The sequence below is a fragment of the Hyla sarda genome, chromosome 1 (assembly GCF_029499605.1).
Source record: "Hyla sarda isolate aHylSar1 chromosome 1, aHylSar1.hap1, whole genome shotgun sequence".
Classification (NCBI taxonomy): Eukaryota; Metazoa; Chordata; class Amphibia; order Anura; family Hylidae; genus Hyla; species Hyla sarda.
Window position 1 is genome coordinate 339,077,243 of NC_079189.1, and position 25,043 is coordinate 339,102,285.

Below are 25,043 nucleotides of genomic sequence, written 5' to 3' on the forward strand. Positions count from 1 at the left end.
CCCTTCTGCAGTAAATAGCTGTCATCAGCAAATTCCCTGCATTGTGAAAGATGGTTGTTTGATGAGTTTTTAACTGAAATAGGTTGTACACATTGAAAAAAAAAAAAGATAAACCGATGAGAAATAAGTCTCAAATAATATATTTAACAATCTCTTAACTGTAAAACAGCTGCTTTTTGCAAGATCTTGGCAGGTAGCCTAAGTCTTCTTTCACTATTCCGCTTCTGCTTTGAACTTTTCATGTACAGCTTGTTCTGATAAGACTCCTAGTAAGCTTCTGTAAATATAATGACTCTGTAAATACAATGATGCTTAAGTAAAATTGAGCAATATATGGTATTATGTAGCTCTAGTATCTGTGTCTTGAATCAAGTTTTAGGGTAAATTCACACACGTTGAATTTGTTGCAGAAATTTTGTGGCTGTAAAGTTTATCCAAATAAAGTTGGCAGCAAAACATGTTTGAGCTAAGGATCTCATTCAGATGTCTGGAACAGATTTTCATTACACTTAGGGTATGTTCATATGCTTTGTGTGTGCTGCGGGGGGGTTGACCCCTCATGACATCATGCCATGCCCCCCTCAATTCAAGTCTATGAGAGGGATGACTCCCGCAGCGCGCACACAGAGCATTCAGAAGTAAATATTCTGCATGCTGGCCAGTGGAGTACCCCTTTAAGTTCTGATTGGTTAGGGTCTGAGTGTTCAACCCTCCATCGATCTATAGAACCAGTGGGGAGAGGAGTATGGCTAAGTGATTCATGATCCAGCTCAGTCTTTTCCATCATGAAAAAGGTGGCACGATAGGGAGCGAAGCACCTAAAGGGGTACTCCATCACTAGACATGTTATCCCCCTCCCATAGATAAGAGTGGAGGGGGCTTCCATGACCGTAATGCCGCAGTGCTGGCCCGGAGATCACGCGGGGTCACTGCGACTGGACCACCCCACCCCCACCCCCTGCGCACGATCAGACGTGTTATCCTGACATCCTTTGGATAGGGGATAACATAAGAATAACAGAAGAGTACCCCTTTAACTGTTCTCTTCTCCCAGTTTTTTTTAACTATATTTTAATTAAAAATGTTTCATTAAACAGAAAACAGAACTATATAAAAGTGCAAGATCCGTATGGACAAAAGTACAAACCACGACAATGTATAAAGGGCAAGAGACATCTCTATCCATAGCAGTCAAGGACCTCAATACAATAACATAAAATAAAATCCTCCCTCCCCCCTCAAAATAGAAGCAATCACTTATCGCCCATGAAGAACAAGAGACGATGTTCCTAGAAGTAAATGTCCTCGATTGCTACAATGTGATAATCCGGAAAAAGGTAAGTACATCTCAGGAAGAGAAGGAAACATAATAAGATTGCCTCCCAGGTCCCAAACTATACAAGTGAGTACCGTTTACGGTCCCTCACACATGTAGTCGCAGGTACCGCTCCTCTGACTCCCAGGGGATCTAAAGGAAAAACAACCGTATTGAAGTGAGGATACGTAGACTATATTTAATATCCGGTAACCTCAAAGCCCCATAGGGAACCTCTCAGAGATTCCACTCCATACCAAGAGGTGTATCTAAATGGTAATACAATCGCAGCAATCACCTGAGAGTCAAAGTGAGTAACAATAAAGGATTTCTATTTCTGGAAAAAACATTTCATGCCCGAGCCAGTTTGTCTTTCAGCATCCAAGTGGTCAATCTCTAAAAAGGACTTCAATTGGGCTATCTGCAGTGGTAAATCTGGAGTGACAGGGTCCAACCATTTGGCGAAAAGGCAACGTAGTGCTACTAAAAGGATTACATGAAGAAACCGCAGGATTCTCTCCTCCCCCTCCTCTCCTCCCTCCCGTGGGTGTAACTGGTGAAATTATAATGATTGTGGTGTAAACGGGACTCGCACTCTCCAATGGTCCCATATGTGCGACTGTATGAGGCGCCAGTATTCGGCTGTGTGGGGGCACTCCCAGACTCCATGATACATATTAGTAAGCGGTGCCTTGCATTTGGGGCATTGGACTATGCTATCCAGGAAGGAAGGAGAGGGCAAGATGTTAACCCCTTAACGACGCAGGACGTATATTTACGTCCTGCGCCGGCTCCCGCGATATGAAGCGGGGTCGCGCCGCGATCCCGCATCATACCGCGTTGGTCCCGGCGCTCATCAACGGCCGGGACCCACGGCTAATACCACACATCGCCGATCGCGGTGATGCGCGGTATTAACCCTTTAGAAGCGGCGGTCAAAGCTGACTGCCGTTTCTAAAGTGAAAATGAAACTATCCTGGCTAGTCAGTCGGGCTGTTCGGGACCGCCGCGGTGAAATCGCGACGTCTCGAACAGCTTACAGGACACCAGCCTGCCTCCTCGGTGTCCGATCGACGAATGACTGCTCCGTGCCTGAGATCCAGGCAGGAGCAGTCAAGTGCCGATAACACTGATCACAGGCGTGTTAATACACGCCAGTGATCAGCATGAGAGATCAGTGTGTGCAGTGCAAAAAAGCTTATTTTTGGTCACTTTTTATACCATTAAAAAATTAATAAACAGTGATCAAAAATTCTGATCAAAACAAAAATCATACCGGTAAAAACTTCAGATCACGGCGCAAAAAATTAGTCATCATACCGCCCTGTACGTGGAAAAATAAAAAAGTTATAGGGGTCAGAAGATGACATTTTTAAACTTATAAATTTTCCTGCATGTAGTTATGATTTTTTTCCAGAAGTACGACAAAATCAAACCTATATAAGTAGGGTATCATTTTAACCGTATGGACCTACAGAATAATGATAAGGTGTAATTTTTACCGAAATATGCACTGCGTAGAAACGGAAGCCCCCAAAAGTTACAAAATGGCGTTTTTTCTTCGATTTTGTCACACAATTATTTTTTTTTCAGTTTCTCCGTGAATTTTTGGGTAAAATGACTAATGTCACTGCAAAGTAAAATTGGTGACGCAAAAAATAAGCCATAATATGGATTTTTAGGTGGAAAATCGAAAGGGTTATGATTTTTAAAAGGTAAGGAGGAAAAAACGAAAGTGCAAAAACTGAAAAACCCTGAGTCCTTAAGGGGTTAAAGCCATATAAGGCTGCATGGGCTACCTTGAAATAAGTCTCCCTCCACCTCTAATTGATAACATTCTTTCGCACAGCTGTCCACCCACGCAGAATTATGTCAGTGATGTCAGAATCTCCAATCCACCGCTCCCATGTACGAAACATGCTTGGGGTCAAGTTTTAGAAAACGGTTGCGAAAGACTGCGCATAGGTCGGATATTGATCGCCTCTGTGGTTCACTACTTATGATTTCGTCCAAGATGTGAGTCAGTGCTTCCTTTGACAGGACACATAGTCTAGATAAGCAAAAGGCATGGACCTGATTGGCATATACAATGTGGAACGGTGGGAGATCAAACGTGCGGATCATTTCTCCAGGTGTGAACCATCTACGGTCACCACTATGAATCAGTCGCCCCACCGTCTGAACCCCTTTAGAAACAGATAGTCGCAACCATGAAGAGGATCTACCCTGTGGGAATTCCAGGTGGTCGAGTAAAGGCTTAGTTTTGGTAAAAGGAACGGGAGGCCAAGACCTTCCTCACCTCCTTCCAAACTACAATTGTATCACATAGGAGCGCAGACCCCCTGTTCTCCGTCGGAAGTTTAGCATAGGACGTGTGGAGCAAGGCCGACAAAGACCAAGGGGCAGCCAAGGCTTTCTCTACCTCTAGGTTGGAGAAATAATTGGAGTAATGCAGCCAATCAAGCACGTGGTAAAATATACATGCCAAATTATAACCCCTGACATTTGGGAAATTTACTTCCCCCTCCGCTTTACTAAGCTTGAGTTTCTGCAGAGCTATGCGCGGGCGCATGCCTTGCCACAGAAAGCGTTGAAAGACAGTGTTGAGGTGTCTAACATCAGAATGTTGAAGAAGGAGTGGGAGTGTTTGTAAAGTCTATAATAACCGAGGGAAGCTAATAACTTTGACAAGATGGCTTTTACCCAGAAAAGACAGTGGTAAGTTCAGTTTATATACATCAGAAGATCGGTGTATAATGAGTGAATAAAGCATATCAGGAGTTCTCCCTATGCATATGCCCAAATAAGTTATAAAAGAAGAGGCAATTTGCACCCCTAGCGCCTTCACATCAGAAAGCACCCGGGAGAAGTCAGATCTAGCGGCAACAGCATATTCTTGGTTGCATTAACTCTATAACCTGTGAAACTCCCCACATAGGATAAAAAGGTATAATTTTAGGGACAGCTTCCCTGGGATTGCTAAGATAGCTTCTTTATCATAGCAATTCCAGGGAAGCTGTCCCTAAAATGTATACCTTTTTATCCTATGTGGGGAGTTTCACAGTTATAGAGTTAATGTAACCAAGAGTATGCTGTTGCCGCTAGGTGCGACTTCTCCTGGGTGGCTTTCATCAGCAAACATCATCGACAGACATGGATAATTTGACTTCCCGGGTGTCCACAGCTATACCCTTGTAGACACCTGAAGAGATCAAAAAACGGGCCAACGACTCAATCGTCAGATCGAATAATAAGGGTGACAAGGAGCAACCCTGTCGCGTGCCCTTTGCTAACATAATGGAGGAGGATAGGATACCAGGCATATGTACCTTAGCTGTAAGATCATCATAAAGGCCATCTATGAAGGAGCTAAACTGTCCTGTAATCCCAAATTTGGACAAGACCAGTCTCAGCCAGTCCCAACATATGTTGTCAAAAGCCTTTTCGGCATCCAGGGTGAGCAAAGCAGGCTAGGTAACTGTCCAGGACTGGCCCTGACCACTATTAATCACTGCCAGTACCTTCCTAATACTTGTGACCGCCGAGCGGGTCTTCACAAAACCCACCTGGTGATCACCTACAAGGGAGGGTAAAAACCTGGCCAGGCGATCAACTAAAATCTTAGAAAGCAATTTCACATCCTGGTTGATCAGGGAGATGGGGCGATAAGAACCAGGCTCCGAGGGGTCTTTCCCCAGTTTGGGGAAAACGTTTATGTAAGCCAATTTCGCAGCTGGCGAGAGTACACCTGTACGTAATATTTCGGTAAAATATGCTGTTAAGGGGGGTACCACCTGATCCACTAGGGGTTTATAAAACTTGCCAGGATAACCATCTGGGCCCGGCGCCAGGGAGTGTATCACACTTGCTAAGTCTTCTGACGTCGCATATGCATTAAGGTCCTGACGCTGCTCATCAGATAGGAATGGCAAGGGTAGCCCCTCTAAAATCTGCACTCCCTCGTCAGTTGGAGCGGGGGGGGGGGAAGAGTACAGAGCAGCGTAGTAACAGAAGGAAGATGTCCAGCACACACACGTGTAAAGGAACTTCTTTTCAGTTGCCATTAGATACAGCAGGTACTCAGGTAACGTGATGCGTTTTGGCCCGCAAGGCCTTAGTCATATTGTATGACTAAGGCTCTGCGGGCTGAAACGCGTCACGTTACCTGAGTACCTGCTGTATCTAATGGCAACTGAATAAAAGAAGTTCCTTTACATGTGTGTGCGCTGGATATCTTACTTCTGTTGCATATATATGGACAAGTTCTAGTCCTGTTCGTGCGCACGGTTTGGGATGAGCTGGATATACTCGACTCTGCTTCTACCAGAGCAGCGTAGTAGGAACTTAAGACACCATTTTAGAGTGTGGGTCGTGCACTATGTTTCCCGTTGGGTCGCGCAATGCTAGGACATGTACAGGCGCGTGGGAGCCTTTCGCTATCCGTACAAGTAAACGTCCCACCTTATATCCCTGCCGAAATAAATCTGCTTCAAAGTGGGACCGATAGATTCTCTCTTTCCTATCTAACCAAAGTTCATATGAGGACCTCGCTTCTTGCCATTTGAGTTTATGGTCTGTGGTGGGGGACTCTAGGAAATGGGAATAAGCCTCTGCTACAGCTGCACTCGCCCTGGCATGGTTTTTCCTTTAACCATGTTGCTATAGGACATTATCTTACCACGAAGCACCACTTTTGCTGTTTCCCAGTAAAGGGGGGGGGGAGGCACTTGTCTACATGAGATGCGTTGAGAGCAAGAACCATGTACATGTGAGAAGTGCGTGTACTCACGACCGTCAAGGTGCAGATGATGCCAAGAGTCGATTAGCCCTGTCTGTGTCAAGAAGGGGGGGGGGGACTTTATTACTCGATTGGGAGGACATCGATGTAAGGACAGGTCGCCTACGGTCCACTAGCTGATCAACCACTGTGTTCAAGTCCCCACCCAGGATGGTGAGCGGTCCACTAGATCCATTAACCTTGTCTGCTAGAGATTGAAAGAAGGAAGAATTATCACTATTAGGAGCATAAACATTATAAATGTGGTGCCGTTATGAGCCAGTTGTAAATGGGAGAAACGGCCTTCATCATCCCTGTCATGTGAGTGTATGTGATGAGGGAAGGATTTATTAATCAAACTTAAAACTCCAGATTTGCCTTCTACTGCTAAGCTGCCCAACACCTTGCCCACCCATAGCTTCTGCATTCTCTGAAAATCCTGCTCCGTTAGATGGGTCTTCTTTTCACGCGCTTTTGCGGAGAGTAGAGGCCCTTACAATTCCATGTCACAATCTTACACATGTGGAATAAATAACCCCCTGGGGGGTAGGGAGGAGGGGCGAGAGATTAAACCAGATGAGAGACAGACAAAAAAAGCTGAGGAGGAGGAGGCAGAAAGAGCATGAAAATAACATGGAGGAGAAAGAGAGGAGGAGCCAGAAGGGAGGACCGTCAATGTCATGGAGATTAATACAGAAGGGGGCCATGTGCCATTGGAGAACCGTGTGGGGGGAGGAGGGGGGCAGGCAAAACAACAACACAAAAATCAACACAGCCAACCAAAAGGAGAACATGAATAGGAATACAGAAACCCCTGGGCAGACTGATCCCCAGAATAGAACAAATCTACAGCAACTGTGTGATGTCATAGTTACATAGTTACATAGTTAGTATGGTTGAAAAAAGACATACGTCCATCAAGTCCAACCAAATAAGACGGTAGTGATTTGGGTACTCCACATTTTCAGGCATGTGGGCAGCCAGAACTCCCTCCCTGGGCCCCATACAAGGCAGGCTCAACAGGACGGGATTCAGTTAAGTAACAGAAAACACAGAGAAATTGAAAAGCACCTGACCCCCACCCCATCTGGCAAGTTTAACAAAGCTGGGCTAATCATATAAAGGGAGAGGTATGCAGATGGGTGCATGACTTGCAACCTGCAACCGCTTCGTAGAGATAAGGGAAGCAGGAGCAGGGAAACAAGACCAAGTGAAATTAGTATAACATTAGAATAGCAAAAACAACAGAGGGCACCATATATAAAGCAGCCAATGTCAATAACCCCCTAAGGCACAGTATGGGCATTCCCTAAGGATAGTAAGTGCATAGTAATAAAAGACGCCATAAGGGTCTGCATCAACTGAAACTACCGATAAACAGGTACATTCTGCTACGTCTCCCCACTGATTTGCGTCCCTTCCCGAAGTCGTCCAGAGGTCTTGTACGGCTGGTCCTGCGTCTAGAAGAGCGATGAGATGAGTCACCACAGTCCCTGGGAGAGAGAGAGAGACGAGAGGGAGAGCGATCACGGTGAGTAGGTTCCCTCAGGAGATCCTGTAAGGCGGCCTTTGCCGCAGCTGGAGTTTGATAGGAAGAGAAGGATCCATCAGGACGGAATACTTTCAAAGTGGCTGGATACTGGAGCTAAAAACAATGTTTTGCTTTGAACATTTCAGTGCAGATTTTACCATAGGCCCTCCGACGCTTATATAATAATATATCTGTCGAAAAGTCCTCAGAAAAGCAATATCTTCTTGTTGCGGAAAGCGAGTGGGGAACAGCGCTTTCTGTAGGCTAGCAGAAGTTCCACTTTATCATTGTAATCCAGCAGATTGAATATATTTTTCCGGGGATGGGAGTCCACAGGTTGCCGAGATTAAGAAGGGACTGTTTGAGGCCACCCCACTTGATGAGCTCTCTCCACTCTGCATTTATGGGTGAGTCCTAGAGCCTTAGGTAAATCACTTTCCTGGGAGGAGAGATTTACTAATCCCTACAATACAGAGATTGTTCCGGCGCAACCTGTTTTTTGTCTTCCAGTTTTTCGCTCATGTAGCAGAGATCTGTTTCAGTTTGGCGAAGTCTGGTAGCAAGACCACTATTTTCTTCTTCCAGAGTGATAATGCATTGTTCCGCCTCATCCAGCCGACTTGATTGAGCAACCAGCTCTGTCTGCAACTGTGTTAACGAGCGCATGGGTATCTCAAGGGTATAGTAGGGGTGATCAGCTTGATTAGGGTCACCGCCAAGGTCTGAATATCCATTGAAGAAGCAAAGGAGACCTCCGTGGCCCCCACCAGCGGAGGAAGCTGAAGGGGTACAGGCGGGTCCTGTGCAACATCCTCATGGGTGAACAGCGGCTGACTACTGGCAACTTCCATGACAACAGGTTGGGGTTGTAAGCTCTTAGAAGGCACTGAGAGAGAGTCTGGAGCTGGCACAGGTGCAGGCATTGAGGGGGGTGCCCCTGCTGGGGAGCCCACACATTGGGGTCCCTTATGTAATTAGCAATCAATGAGGATGTAGGCAAGAGGAGCAGATATGAGGCTCTTTACAAAAGAGGGTATAGTGGAGGGGATCCTGGATCCTCACTGCAACTGTAGTATATGTGCAGCCTGTGCTGTGCTGCACTAGCTCAGCTATGGAGGCTAATGTCCGGTCCTCAATGCAGCGTGTCTGGAGTGGCGTATAGCAGAATGGCAGCCCCTTATGCTGTTTGGGGCTGCCTATTGAAGAGCGAGCTGTCACTGGCCTCTGTAACAGTGAGAAGTGTCCGCACGATGCGGGAAGACAGGAGCAATGAAGCAGCTGCTGCTGCGCTCTGTCGGCTAAGGGAAGATGGCAGCCCAATCAGGGATGCCGCGCGGGACTGCTCTGATGCTGCGGCCTCCATTGCTGGCAGCGCAAGGAAGATGGCTCCAAAACGCTCCTGTGTGCTCCGGGACCTCAGGCAGCGAGGCAGGTAAGCAAGGGTCCCTGTTGACAGTAGGTACGGCACGGGTATGTGGTCCGGGGTGTGGGAGCTCCAGCTCAGCGCTTCTTACATGCCTGTGCCAGAACCGGAAGTCCTCCCAGATTTTATTGATGATTGGTAGGGGTCTGAACACTCAGACCTCAACCGATCAAAACTTTTGACATGTCAGAAATTACAGAAACACTTTAAAAATACCTTAAAGGAACAAGTCCCAAATGTCATTCAGTGTTTAATTCAGGCATTTGTGTTACCTGTGCTATCTCTCAGACAGATGATACATTTCCAAAGGTGACAACTCACAGAAGCAGAGATTTATCAAAACCCTTTACAGAGAAAAAGTCAACCATTTGCCCATAGCAACCAATCAGATCAATATTGATTGGTTGCTATGGGAAACTGGTCAACTATTCCTCTGCACAGGTTGTTATTAAAATTGAGGGTACTTAGAACATGGCACAACCTCAATGGTTCTCTATAAAGAAAAAAGCTGAAACAACTTGTGATGATCACAAGAACTCCAAACGTGATTGTCACATGACTTTTCCTCACAGAGAGACATTGAGGTTGTGCGATGGCTGAGATAAAACTATGTAACCAAAAATCACCATGGAGTTCTAGGATGATTCAGTGTAAAAATAAATAGTTTGCTTACTGATTCACAAATTCCATCATACAGTGTGTATTACCGCAGCATTTGGAAAAACTGCCAAAACATAAGCAGAATGTGATATTTGGTGCATGGTCCTTAGAATAAGCCATTAATGTTAGAATATTAGCCAAGTGGGGGTTCAACTCTTAGCATTCTAATCTATCAGCTTTTTATAGGGGTTCAAGCACCACAGTACTCATTTCTTGCTTCATGCTTCAGCTGACAATGTACAGTGACCCCCTGACCTACGATGGCCCCGACATACGATAATTTCAACATGCGATGGCCTCACATTTCTGCTGCAGTGAAAGTTCCCAAGAGCACAGCTGCCGCCATATAGCCATTTACGGTGCCCCGTGTGCTCCGGTGATGGTCTCCTACCTGTCCTCGGGGCTCCGGAGCTTCCTCTTCACGATCCCCTCCATTGCCGGCACTCTCCTTCTTCGTCATCACATCGCGCGCACGCCGTTCCATCATCCAATAGGAGCGGCGTGCGTGCGTAGTGACGTGATGACGGCGACGGAGAGCGAGGATCCTGGGGAAGCAGAGACGTCCGGAACATCGCGGACACCACAGGGACGCGGCAAAGCGATGGAGGGCGACATCCAGGGTAGCGGTGACGGGTCCGGAGCGGCGGGGACAGATGAGTACAGCTTCCTATACTTTACATTGCACGTATCCCTCAACATACGATGGTTTCAACAAACGATGGTTAATTTGGAACGGATTACCATTGTATGTTGAGGGACCACTGTATATCAGAGAAAAAATCTGTGGGGGGAAAAATCTGTGTTCAGCTCAATGACAGGATTGTGTGAAAGCACAGATCTGGGGAATGGTACTAAAACATTTCTGCTGCAGTGAAAGTTCCCAAGAGCACAGTTGCCTCCACAATTTCTAAATGGAAGAAATATAGAACAATCAGGACTTTTTCTAGAGCTGGCTGCCCTATTAAACTAAGTACTCGGAGGAGCCTTGATAAGAGAGGTGACCATGAACCTTAAAGGGGTACTCCACTGGAAAACATTTTTTTTTCTTAAATAAACTGGTGCCAGAAAGTTAAACAGATTTGTTAATTACTTCTATGAAAAAAATCTTAATCCTTCCAGTACTAAATCAGCTGCTGTATGATGCACAGGAAGTTCTTTCTTTTTGAATTTCCTTTCTGTCTGACCACAGTGCTCTCTGCTGACACCTCTGTCCATTTTAGGAACTGCCCAGAGTAGGAGCAAATCCTCATAGAAAATCTATCCTGTTCTGCACAGTTCCTGACATGGACAGAAGTGTCAGCAGAGAGCACTGTGGTCAGACAGAAAGGAAATTCAAAAAGAAAACTTCCTGTGGAGCATGCAGCAGCTGATAAGTACCGGAAGGATTAAGATTTTTTTGATAGAAGTAATTTACAAATCTGTATAACTTTTTGGCACCAATTGATTACATTTTTTTTTCTGTCGAGTACCCCTTTAAGGACATTCTGGCTAAGCTCCAAAGATCCTGTGTGCAGATGGAAGAAAGTTTCAGAGGGTCAACCTTCGTTGTGATGCTCCAGAGTTCCAGTGGGTCAACCTTCATTGTGACGCACCAATGTGGGCATTATGGAAAAGAAGCCAAAATAAAGCCTCTCCACTTTAATGGACGTATGGAATCTGAAAGTTTGCAAAAGCACCTAAAGGACTCTCAGGCTGTGACAAGCACAATTATCTGGAGAGCATGTGTAGGATGGTAGACAAAGATGAGGGAGAAGATGTAGAGAGGTTCAGCACTGTGGCAACAACTTCCTCTGTAGCATACAACAACTGTTAAGTATTTGAAGGCTTAAGATTTTTAAATAGAAGTAATTAACAAACTGTTTAGATTTCTGACACCAGTTGATTTAAAAACAATTGTTTTTCACCGGAGTACCCCTTTAAAGGAAAATGGTCATCTGTTCGTCCACACTAAACCCAACACACTGGGTTATAATGTGGGTGAACAGGAGACTGATACAGGGTTAATGGGTTAAATACATACCTGCACTCCAGATATCTATCCCTCAGAAGATTGGCATTCATATTCAGTGACTTGCACGCTGGAGGCAGGCCGGCCGGCTCAATATGAATATTTATTCTGGCGGGTCATGTGGGCGCATATTCAATATTCAAATTGAGTCGGCGGGCCGGCATCCAGCGCGCAATTCACTGAAGATGAATGCCGATCTTCGGAGGGACAGATGTCGAGAGTGGGGGTATGTATGTAACCCATTAACATTACCCCTCATCGGTCTCCAGTTCACCCACACTATAACCCAGTTTATTTGGGTTAGTGTGGGTGACCAGATAGCCTTTTTCCTTTAAGACCAATAAAGCAGAGACCACTGAGGGGGAGTTGGGGATCTGCAGTGTTGAAAGCCGCAGAGAGATCTAGGAGAATCAGTAAAGATGTTGCCATTAGATTTGGCCATCAGAAGATCATTAGTTCAAGAAATCACTACAACAAACATATTACATTTTATCTTTTACTATTTTTGTGTATACTACCCCCAATGTTGAATTCTAATAATAGACTAATATTGTGATACATTGCAGTTAATGAGTCTTCAAACAAAGGATGAAAATTAAGACTGATAGGTGAAATAAATAACCTTGATTATATCAGTATAATGGTTGTTAAGAGGTGAAATATATAAGGCAACAAGGTATGGTCAGATCTTGAAGTTAAACGGGTATTCCAGGAAAAAACTTTTTTTTTTTTTTATGTCAACTGGCTCCAGAAAGTTAAACAGATTTGTAAATAAAGCAAGGAACAAGGAAGGGCGGAGCCAGCACTGAATAAAAATATACTTCTTTATTGTGATCCAAGATTAAAAATCCATAGAAGGCAGGGAAAATTAGCACAAGGACAACAAAGTGTAAAGTTGCATGGTTGGAACTCCTTAAACACCGACGTGTTTCAGGCCATCCGGCCCTTAGTCATGGCATACATGTTATCTCTTCAAAAGATTATTTTATACTGAGGAGGTCAAGAAGCTCACCTCCCACAAGGGGAGGGAGCAAAAAGTCCCGCCCATTTGGGCAACCAACTTTATTGTCCAAAGTGCATTAAAAACATATAGGAAAAAGGAGAAAATGCAAATAAAGGAAAAGAAAACCAAAGAAAAAGCTAAATATTTTTTCTTTGGTTTTCTTTTCCTTTATTTGCACTTCTCCTTTTTCCTATATGTTTTTAATGCACTTTGGACAATAAAGTTGGTTGTCCAAATGGGTGGGTCTTTTTGCTCCCTCCCCTTGCTCCCCTTCTTGACCTCCTCAGTATAAAATAATCTTTTGAAGAGATAACATGTATGCCATGACTAAGGGCCTGATGGCCTGAAACGCGTCGGTGTTTGAGGAGTTCCAACCATGCAACTTTGCACTTTGTTGTCCTTGTGCTCATTTTCCCTGCCTTCTATGGATTTTTAATTTTGGATCACAATAAAGAAGTATATTTTTATTCAGTGCTGGCTCCACCCTTCCTTGTTCCTTGCTTTGTATTTAGACGCTGGCCGTGCACGCATCTAGAATCAGGTGAGCTGAAAAACCTACCTTGTGCTTGCAGATTTGTAAACAACTTATATTAAAAAAATCTTAATCCTTCCAATAATTATCAGCTGCTGAAGTTGTGTTGTTCTTTTCTGTCTGGCAACAGTGCTCTCTGCTGATATCCCTGCTTGTCTCGAGAACTGCACAGAGTAGAAGAGGTTTGCTATGGGACAGTTCCCGAGACATGTGTCATCAGAGAGCACTTAGACAGAAAAGAACAACTGAACTTCAGCAGCTCATAAGTACTGAAAGAATTAAGATTTTTAATTTTTTAATAGAAGTAATTTACAAGTCAGTTAAACTTTCTGGAGCCAGTGGATATATAAAACAAAGTTTTTTTTTCCTGGATAACCCCTATAATGGGGGAAATTGGTCAAAACCTGTGCTGAAGAAAAGTTGACCAGTTGCCAATAGCAACCAATCATATTGCTTCTTTTTTTTCAGAGGCCCCTTCAAAAATGAAAGAAGTAATTTTATTGTTTGCTATGGGCAATTGGTTAACTTTTCCTCAGCATAGGTTTTGATAAATCTCCCTAAAAATGGGCAAGCGTAAGGATCTTAATGACTTTGCCAAAGGCCAATGTTGAATTCCAAGACATGTGAGTCAGAGCATCTCCAACACTTGTGGAATGTTACTGGTATGCAGTGGTTAGTAACTAGCTGAAGTGGTCCAAGAAATGACAACTAGTGAAGCAGCAACAATGTCATGAACACCTAAAGCTTATTGATGTGTGTGTAAGATAAGTCCATCTGGTCTAGTCCCACAGAAAAACCACTTTACCATAAACACAATGTTTCTACTGGATAGAACAGAAAGGTTTTAGAACATACAGTGGGGATCAAAAGTTTGGGCACCCCAGGTAAAAATTTGTATTAATGTGCACAAAGAAGCCAATGAAAGATGGAAAAATCTCCAAAAGGCATCAATTTACAGATTAGACATTCTTATAATATGTCAACAAAAGTTAGATTTTATTTCCATCATTTACACTTTCAAAATAACAGAAAACAAAAATTTGGCATCTGCAAAAGTTTGGGCACCCTGCAGAATTTATAGCATGCACTGCCCCCTTTGCAAAGCTGAGACCTGCCAGTGTCATGGATTGTTCTCAATCATCATCTGGGAAGACCAGGTGATGTCAATCTCAAAGGTTTTAAATGCCCAGACTCATCTGACCCTGCCCCAACAATCAGCACCATGGGTTCTTCTAAGCAGTTGTCTAGAAATCTGAAACTGAAAATAGTTGACGCTCACTAAGCGGGAGAAGGCTATAAGAAGATAGCAAAACATTTTCAGATGTCAATATCCTTTGTTCGGAATGTAATTAAGAAATGGCAGTCATCAGGAACAGTGGAAGTTAAAGCAAGATCTGGAAGACCAAGAAAAATATCAGACAGAACAGCTCGCAGGATTGTGAGAAAAACTATTCAAAACCCACATTTGACTCCACAATCCCTCCAGAAAGACCTGGCAGACACTGGAGTTGTGGTACACTATTCCACTATAAAGAGATACTTGTACAAATATGGTCTTCATGGAAGTCAATAGAAGAAAACCTCTTCTACGCCCTCACCACAAAAATCAGCTTTTGAACTTTGAAAATGAACATATAAACAAGCCAGATGCATTTTGGAAACAAGTTCTGTGGACCGATGAGGTTAAAATTTAACTCTTTGGCCGGAATGAGCAAAGGTACCTTTGGAGAAGAAGGGGAACATAATTTAATGAAAAGAACCTCTGCCCAACTGTTAAGCATGGGGGTGAATCAATCATGCTTTGGGATTGTATTGCAGGTAGTGCACAGGGAACATTTCACAAGTAGAAGGAAAAATGGATTCAATGACATTTCAGCAAATTTTGGATGCTAACTTGATGCCATCTGTAAAAAAGCTGAAGTTAAAGAGAGGATGGCTTCTACAAATGGATAATGATCCTAAACACACCTCGAAATCCATGGGGGGTTACATCAAGAGGCATAAACTGAAAGTTTTGCCATGGCCTTCACAATCTCCTGACCTCAACATAATTGAAAATCTATGGATAGACCTTAAAAGAGCAGTGTGTGACAGACAGCCCAGAAATCTCAAAGAACTGGAAGACTTTTGTAAGGAAGAAGGGGCAAAAATACCTCAAACAAGAATTGAAAGACTCTTGGCTGGCTACAAAAAGCATTTACAAGCTGTGATACTTGCCAAAGAGGGCAGTACAAGATATTAACTCTGCAGGGTGCCCACATTTTTGCAGACGCCATTTTTTTGTTTTCTGTTATTTTGAAAGTGTAAATGATGGAAATAAAATCTAACTTTTGTTGACATATTATAAGAATGTTTAATCTGTAATTTAATGCCTTTTGGAGATTTTTCCATCTTTCCTTGGCTTTATGCACATTAATACAAATTTTTACCTGGGGTGCCCAAACTTTTGATCCCCAATGTACAGTATAGTATAACTTGCTTTGTATTCGTCTACAATGCTGAAGAACAGTGCCTATCCTGTCCACCATTAAAAGCACCAACAATCGGCATGTGAGCACCAGAACAGGACTACAGAGCAAATGATAAAGGGGGTCTGATTAAACACGTCTTCTTTTGCATAAGTGGACATTCAGGTGTGTGTTACCCAGGGAAGAGATGGGACCAGGATGCACTTTTGGAAGGCCATGTTATGCTCTGTGTAGTGTTCTGCCGGGAAACCTTGGGTCCTGGCATTCATGTGAGAGCTCATTGGATATGTGCTTCCTACCTAAACAGAGGTTGCAGACCATGTTCACACCAACATAGCAATGGTATTACTTAATGGCAATGGCCTCTTTCAGCAGGATAATTCCTCTGTCAGTCCATCCTGTGAAACATAATTTGGGCAGTTTGGATGGCTGCAGCCTATACAAGGAGCGTGAGCTTGATCTCTGAATGGTAGCTACACACCTAATGGAGAGAACTATATGCTTACTGGCCCTCATTTATGAAGAGTGTCGGGTTTATCTCTGAGTATTTCTTCATTTATTCTGTGTATTTTTCTCCCTGATTTACTAATGTGTCACATGGGAAAAAAAATTGTGTCCCACGGGTTGGAAATTGTGTCGCACGGTAAATCGTATATACGTACCCCGCACAGCGCAATCATATGCCCCGCACAGCACATGTTATATATGTCCCCCCACAGCGCATGTATATATGCCCTGCACAGCACATGTATATATGTCCCCCCACAGCGCATGTATATATGCCCCGCACAGCACATGTATATATGTCCCCCGCACAGCGCATGTATATATGCCCCGCACAGCGCATGTGTATATGTCCCCGTACAGCGCATGTATATATGCCCGCACAGCGCATGTATATATGCCCACACAGCGCATGTATATATGCCCGCACAGCGCATGTATATATGCCCGCACAGCGCATGTATATATGTCCCGCACAGTGCATGTATATATGTCCCCCGCACAGTGCAATCATATGCCCCGCACAGCGCAATCATATGCCCCGCACAGCGCAATCATAAGCTCCCGGTAGCGCTATCATTGACAAGCATTTTATTAGCAGAGCATCTCTCCGGGAAGCCGCTGCCCGATGCTCTGCTAATGCTCCGCTTGTGAGTGATAGCGCTTCAGAGGCATATGTGTATAGAAGCGAAGGTGGGACCAGATATATAGCGTTAACACCACAGCCCGCTCCCCTGCTTAATAACTTTTGATTGGATTGGGTCTCAGAAGTGAGACCCGATGCGGTCAACCCCTTTGCCCCTGTACTACTACCCCCAACATGGAACAGACCCTGTTCCATGATGTGGATAGGATTTAGTCAGTTTTGAGTCATTTCCCGACAGCTCAGAGCTGTCGGGTTTTGGTGAAGAAAAATTCACAGATTTTCCTGTGAGTTTTTCATCATACTCCAAGTGTTTTTTCTTTTTTTGTCGGGAACACGCCTCTTTTTGTGATAACCACGCCCATTTTGACAGGTTTAAAAAACATTCGGAGTGAGGATATATTTTGTCGGGTTGTGCGACCAAATTTGTGTCACATGGGCCATGCAACACAATATTGGTCGCACAACCCGACAAAAAGTGTCGGGTTGACATTAGTAAATGAGGGCTACTGAGTGGGCCTCTGCCTACTGGGGGAATACTTGCCTTTTAGGGAAAACTGCATCACTACTGGGAGGACTCATTTCTAATGGGAGGACTACCAGCCTCCTGGGGGAGCTAACCTGCTGACAAAAGGGAACTACTAGCCTACTGAACAGAATACCTAAATACTGGTGAGACAAACCTACCTAATGGTGAGACTACCTGCATAATGGTGGAACTACCTACTTACTAGTGGGGGAACTATCTAACTGTTGTGTTTGATATACTAAATGGGGAATCTATCTCCCTAATGCAAGGCAACAAGAGGGGCATTACCGTTTGGGGGCTGATGATGGGGAAATTATATAGAGGTTGGATGTGTGTTAAAAAATAAACAAACCTAAGATGTTTTTTGAAGCGCATTCTGTGGGAAGAAATAGTCATGAATGTTTGGAGAAGAAAAGGGAAAGAGAACAACTACATTATTGGATAATTATTGGATGTAACTTTATCTTTACCGCTGGTGTTCCGCTTTGAACTTCACCTGATAACAGACCTTGGTAAGTGGAACTTTTCTAAAGTAGTTGAGTACCCCTGCCCTAAACTGAAGGTACCAGACTTGGTGCCACAGGGCTCAGCTGGACAATGAACAGAGATGTTCTGCTGCTGGCGCTGTTTCATTGGATAGCTTAGTCTCTCACATTGCACACCGCACATTACTGATGGCTCTGGCTTTGCCTCCTTCTAAGACTGCATGCACACAGGGCCGGCTCTGCCTATAGGCAAAATAGGCAGCCGCCTAGAGCGCACTCTTGATGGAGGCGCCGCTGTACACGCTGCAATAAAGTTGGCCAACATCTGAAGCACCTGCCCATCAGAAGCACCTGCTCTTTAAGCAAAACCCCACCATGCTACCCCTACTCCGCCTGTACTATAATAATCAGCATTTTTTTCAGCCTGCTGGAGGAGCATAGCACCAAATCTGGGGCAGACAGGGGTCATCACCAAGGTAAGGTCTGTCCAAGATCCTGACATTGTGCGTGCCTCTATACATCAGGAGGAGCTAATGGGTGAGGGCAAGGGGCAGCAAAATTAGTTTTCGCCTATGGTGGCAAAATTCCGTGCACCAGGCATGCATGCACAGCTGCTTCCTGCTCAGGAGGGGGGGGGGGGGGCTGATTTTTGCCATGGGGCCCCATGAATTCTATGTAAGCCCCTGGACTGTGCAAAATTGTTAAGTAATGGTTAAGGGAACATGACAAAGAGTTCAAGGTGTGCACTTGGCCTCGTATTTCTCCAGATCTCAATGTGATTGAGAATATGTGGGATGTGCTGGAAAAAAAACAAATAGTCCAATCCATGGAGGCATCACCTTATAACTTGTAGGACATAAAAATAAAATAAAAATATCACAGGACTTGATGGATCACAGCTGGTTTAGCGTCACAAAGGTGACATATACAATATACCACAGGTGTTTTAAATGGTATAACTGATCGGTGTATAATGTAAGAGTATAAAATGAAATTTTTATGGAAATGAAATAGCAACTTCCATTATGGTTTATAAGCAAATCATCAGGCTAATATTTGAGCTAAGACTTTTTCATACATTTGAATTCAGCCCCTAAGGCAAACACCTGCTAAAACATTGACATGCAGATGGAGGTATGTCTCAGTGTTTTCAGGAGATCATGTAATGTAAAAAGCCACAGGCATCTACTGTTCATCCACACACTGAACTAAGAAGCTTTTTACACTATGGTCATTTATAGCTCTTTAGCAAACATGCAAATTCGCTGATTACATGCAAAGCTGCCATCAAGTAAATGTGTTACTTTATTTTATGTCATTATCATGATACACTAATCTCAAGCGCCCTGTTATTTTGGCTTTTTAGCTTCACTACATGCATTACACACATCGGACAGCCTTACTCACTGGTGGATTAGTTATGTTTGCAGTAGCTTATAATAATTTGGTGGCTATAATGCTGTAGTGGCAAATAGCTCATAATATGCAGGCATCCTGTTGGTGGGAATATGGTGGGAATATGCATATAAATAATAACATATCTGACCAAGCAGAGCTGAAGTATACCTTGTTTTTACACAAGCAAAGTGTGTATTAAGGCAGAAATGTAATAGTGCTTAAAGGCAGCCAAAAAGTGAACGTTAAACAGAATAAACATCATGTAAGTGTCCCTTCAAGGAAGTGATCTATATGTTATATATACATAACTCTAATTTAGCTATGCAACATAGAGGCGGAATATAATGAAAATGACAATTTCTTTGCTCATACATACTACATACAGTTTTTCTGGGCTTTATAATAAGCTCTAACACATTGGCGCCACTCAGAGATTTCTGTTAAAGGGGTTGTGTGCTGCCCTGCAGTTCGGAGCTCCGCTCACAGCGTCCGGAGTTCATTACCCCGAACGCTGTGTGCGGGCTTCCGTGTTCATGGCCGGCGGGCGTGACGTCACGCCCGGCCTCTTCGTGACGTCTCGCCCGCCCCCTCGAGACATCACGCCCGCCCCCTCTACCAAAGTCTATGGGAAGGGGGCGTGACAGCGGTCGCGCCCCCTTCCCATATACTTTCGTTGAGGGGGTGGGCGAGGCGTCACAAAGGGGCCGGGCGTGATGTCACGCCCGCCGGCCGTGAACACGGAAGCCCGCACACAGCATTTGGAGTAATGAACTTCCGGACGCTGTGAGCGGAGCTCCGAACTGCAGGGCAGCGCACAACCCCTTTAAATTGGTTCTGTCATCTCATCCTTTTTGAAATGTAATTTCTGTACAATAGAATAAAAATATTTTACATGTTTTTTTTTACTTTTATAAATACTTACCGACCTCCTATTTTCCTCCTTTAACCCCTTAAGGATTGAGGGTTTTTCCATTTTTGCACGTTTTTTACTCCTTACCTTTAAAAAATCATAATTCTTTAAATTTTGCACATAAAAATCCACATAATGGCTTATTTTTTTGAACCACCAATTCTACTTTGTAATGACATCAGTCATTTTACCCAACAATCTAAGCCAAAACGGAAAAAAAAATCATTGTGCGACAAAATTGAACAAAAAACGCAATTTTGTAATTTATGGGGGCTCCCGTTTCTACGCAGTACATTTTTTGGTAAAAATTACACCTTATCTTGATTCTGTAGGTCCATATGGTTAAAATGATATCCTACTTATATAGGTTTCATTTTGCCGTACTTCTGGAAAAATCATAACAACATGCACGAAAAGTTATACGTTTAAAATTGTCATTTTCTGACCCGTATAACTTTCTCTTTTTTCTGCGTATGGGGTGGTATGAGGGCTAATTTTTTGTGCCGTGATCTTAAGTTTTTAGCGGTACCCTTTTTGTATTGATCGGACTTATTGATCGCTTTTTATTCATTTTTTCATGATATAAAAAGTGACCAAAAATACTCTATTTTGGACTTTATAATTTTTTTCCGCGTACGCCATTGACCATGAGGCTTAATTAACGTTATATTTTTATAATTCGGACATTTCCACATGCGGCGATTCCACATTTATTTACACAGGTTTTTTTTTTTTTTAAATGGGAAAAGGGGGGTGATTCAAACTTTTATTAGGGAAGGGTTTAAATGATCTTCATTAACTTTTTTTTTTGCCACTTTTTTTTTGCAGTGTTCACCGCATACAGCTGGGAGGAGCTAAAACCTTGCGCTCCCGTATCACTGCCGTATGCCGCCCGTATGTAATTAATTTCAATGAGCCGGCTGGAGTGAGACTCTGACTCCGGTCGGCTCATTTTTGCCCCGTATGCGGTTTTCCATCGCACCTAAAAGTGTTTCACTCCGGTCGGCTCATTGAAATGAATTACATACAGGCAGCATACGGCAGTGATATGGGAGTGCAAGGTTTTAGCTCCCCACAGCCGTTTGCGGTCCCATATTGGTAAAACGTGATGTGAACCCAGCCTCAAACAGATTTGTAAATTACTTCTATTTAAAAATCTTAATCCTTCCAGTACTTATCAGCTGCTGTATGCTACAGAGGAAGTTGAGCTGTTCTTTTCTGTCTGACAACAGTGCTCTCTGCTGACACCTCTGCCCATGTCATGAACTGTCCAGAGAAGGAGCACATTTCCATAGCAAACCTATCCTGCTCTGGACAGTTCCTGACATGGAGAGAGGTGTCAGCAGAGAGCACTGTGGTCAAAAAAAAAAAAAAAAGAACCATACCTCTGTAGTATACAGCAGCTGATAAGCACTGGAAGGATTAAGATTGTTTAATAGATGTAATTTACAAATCTGTTTAACTTTCTGGTACCAGTTTATCTGAAAACATTTGTTTTCCACCAGACTACTCCTTTAATGTTCTTTGTTAGACATCCTGGTTTGGGGATTGGCTAATACTCCACCCCAATGTGACCACTGGTAGGTGCTCAGCAAAATGTAAAACAGTAGATGATCAAACATAACTATATATTTGAGGAAACAGTAGGAGTACTTTGAAATATGGTGTCTGGGTCTGTTGAAGCGTAGTGAGTGCCACTACGTTCATTCTTCGTTATGATGAATTTCTCTGTGCAATACCAGGCAAATACAAAGGCAATTTAAGAAGGTATTCCTAAATTCCTGTCTCACTTGGGGCAAGTGCATAGAGAGACTACTGATAAGGCAATGGGCATATACATTTTTTAGGAACATTGGTCCTCATTTACTAAGCTAAAACCCACTAGTTTGTGTCTGTTTTTTCCAAGTTATTTTGGTGCATAGTGTCTGAGACATGTCTGATACACTGTCCACCAGTAAAATCCAACTAACCCGACACTGCATTGTGAAAAGCCGGAAAAGGGGTGGTTTCTGTCACAAAGGGGCATGACTGGCCCAAAAAGGGGTGTGGTTTCACAACCAGACCTATTTACTATTGAATTCACAGAACATCCTGTGAGTAAATGGCTGGAAAGTTCCACCAAGCAAAAGGTGGTCAGAAAATGTTTCCAACTTGTAAATCTGTGAATCCCCATAGTAAATAGAGAGGTGTCCTACAAGTCTGAAACAACATTTCACACTAGTAAGGCTGCTTTCACGCTATAAAATTCATCCGCTTTAAAGATCCGTTTGATGTTCCGTTATGAAAACCCTGAAATTCGGCCATTAAACGTCCATTAGAAAACCCCATTATAGTCTGTCAGGATCCGGACTGGTATGCAGGGAGGACACGGGTGGTGGATCCTCTGTGTCAGTGAGGTGATGGCATGGGCTGTACCAGGGGAACGGAATCTAAGGGGTTACTGGTTTTCCCCAGAGCCCGCCGCAAAGCGGGATGGACTTGCAGCGGCAGGTAACCCCCAGGTCGTTCCACCCGATAGCAACTCAACCTCACTGACAGCTGAGACAGGCGTGGTACACAAGGACAAGGCAAGAGCAAGGTCGGACGTAGCAGAAGGGCTGGGCAGGCAGCAACGGTTCGTAGTCAGGGGCAACAGCAAGGGTCTGGGTACACTGGCAATGGAACACACAGAAACGCTTTCACACGGCACTAGGCAACAAGATCCGGCAAGGACAGGAAGGGGAAGTGGGTTTATATAGTGTAGGAAGTGCTTGGGACTAATTGGGCCATGCACCAATTAATGGTGCACTGGCCCTTTAAATCTGAGAGACCCGGCGCGCACGCGCCCTAGAGAGCGGGGGGACTGAACAGGAGGACGGGGCAGGTGAGAGACACGGGGTGCTATCCGAGAGCAGGCACGTCCGGTTCCTCAGATCGCGTCCCCACCGGAGACACGGGGAAGTGGCGGGACCCGGAGCGCTCGGCGTGACTATGGGATTTTTACATTATCCGTTTTAATCCGTTATTAATAACGGTCATTATTTTGTGACTGAAGATAGTAACAGGAGAAATACTGCATGCACTATTTCTTCCGTTCATTCTCCCATCACAAAATAAAGTCCGTTATTAATAACGGACTATAACGGATTAAAACGGATAATGTAAAAACTATAATGGGATTTTCTAACGGACGTTTAATGGCCGATTTTCAGGGTTTTCATAACAGAACATCAAGCGGATCTTTAAAACGGATGAATTTTATAGTGTGAAAGCAGCATAAGAACCCTACACTCTTAGTAAATGAGGCCCAATATATTCAATGCAGCATGGTCCTGTACAAAGGATAAATGTGTGAGTTCCAACTGCTATCAGGCTAAGGTTTCACTGTTTACATCACATTTTGGGCCACATTGGAGATATGAAGGAAGTGAAAGCAAATTTATAATGTGAATTCAAGTAGAGAAAGAAAACAGACAGGATGTGCGACCATGTCTGTTTTTTTTCTCTACTTGAATTCACATTGAGTTTCCTATCCCCCTCTTTTTTGTTTTTACTTGGTCAGCACATTGCCCCTCCCCCTCAGCCCAGGCCTATATAAATTGGCAGGAAGCGTCATAGGGCAATATTCTTTCTGGTAGTCTCCCAGTCTTTGACTGGGAGCACATGGTAAGTGAGCTTTGTGACCTGTTCACTCTGGTGCTGTGCCATGTGGTGTCCATTGCTGCCGCGGTGCCGTGTCTGGTTCGGGCAGCATTGGGGATGCTCTGCCAGTGGGCCATGGTCCCTGTGGGCATTGGAGTTGCAGTGGTGGTGGTCGCTGCTCAGTGCGGCGCCATTTTGTGCTAGAGATGGTAGGGACCTGCTACTTACAGGTGGCCATGTCGTGGCTAGTGGGCTTGCACTTCATGGTAATAAACTACGCTAATGATCTGTTAGTTTAATGAATGTTGCTGAGAAGCATTAGATCAAGGTGCGTGTTGTAGACATGCGACCAGGTCTGTTTGGTCTGTTGAAAACAAATTCACTTTTATGCATGGTATTTTTTTTATTTTTTTGTAACACAACACCCTTCCACTAGTGAAGGAGAAGAGTAGTAATTATCAGAGCTTACCTGTGTCAAGCAGTGTGCACGTGTTAGGTTTGGATAAGCTGCCAGTCTAACAGCAAATGACAGATGTTTCCTTTAGCCCCTGGCTGATTTTGGTTGGACTGCGGGTATAATGTTTCTCCTTACAGTTCATGAAATAAATATGCAAAGTAGCTCTCTTTTACAAGATAGAGTTTTCTCTTTGGTGCCACATATTAACGATAACATTGGGGGAGATTTATCAAAACCTGTCTAGAGGAAAAGTTGCTGAGTTGCCCATAGCAACCAATCAGATCACTTCTTTTCAGAGGCCTTTTCAGAAATAAAAGAAGCAATCAATTTGGTTGCTATGGGCAACTGGGCAACTTTTCCTCTGGACAGGTTTTGATAAATCTCCCCCAATGTTCCTGCAAGTCAATGCTTGACTTTCCAGTACCTTAAAACATGACTGTGGATTATTAAACAAGACAGAATTTTATCCCTCCCCCCCCCCCCAAAATAAAAGTTACTCATCTGTAAACAGCTGGTCCAGTTTTGTTTGTCCCTTATTAGTACAGGGCAGGGTGTTGTCTAGCAGAGAGACCTTTGATGCTCTCCTCAAGGAGAAACATTACTTCCTCACTGTCATGACAAAGGCCTCTTCTCTAGCCTTTTCTACAACCCTTTTCCAGTATTACCGTATATACTCGAGTATAAGCCGAGTTTTTCAGCACGATTTTTCGTGCTGAAAACGCCCCCCTCGGATTATACTCGAGTGAACTCTCCGCCTGTCAATCCCTTCTCAGTGGTTT

At 43.9% G+C, this 25,043-nt stretch overlaps 1 long non-coding RNA gene across 1 annotated transcript; it reads right to left on the reverse strand.

The window, feature by feature from the left end:
* Positions 1 to 42: 42 nt before the first annotated feature.
* Positions 43 to 24,544, reverse strand: LOC130307221 (uncharacterized). The gene is made up of 3 exons (XR_008856436.1): positions 24,277 to 24,544; positions 20,199 to 20,273; positions 43 to 277 (listed from the first exon to the last, which is right to left on the reverse strand). It is a non-coding gene; the product is annotated as an uncharacterized LOC130307221 (long non-coding RNA).
* Positions 24,545 to 25,043: the final 499 nt, after the last annotated feature.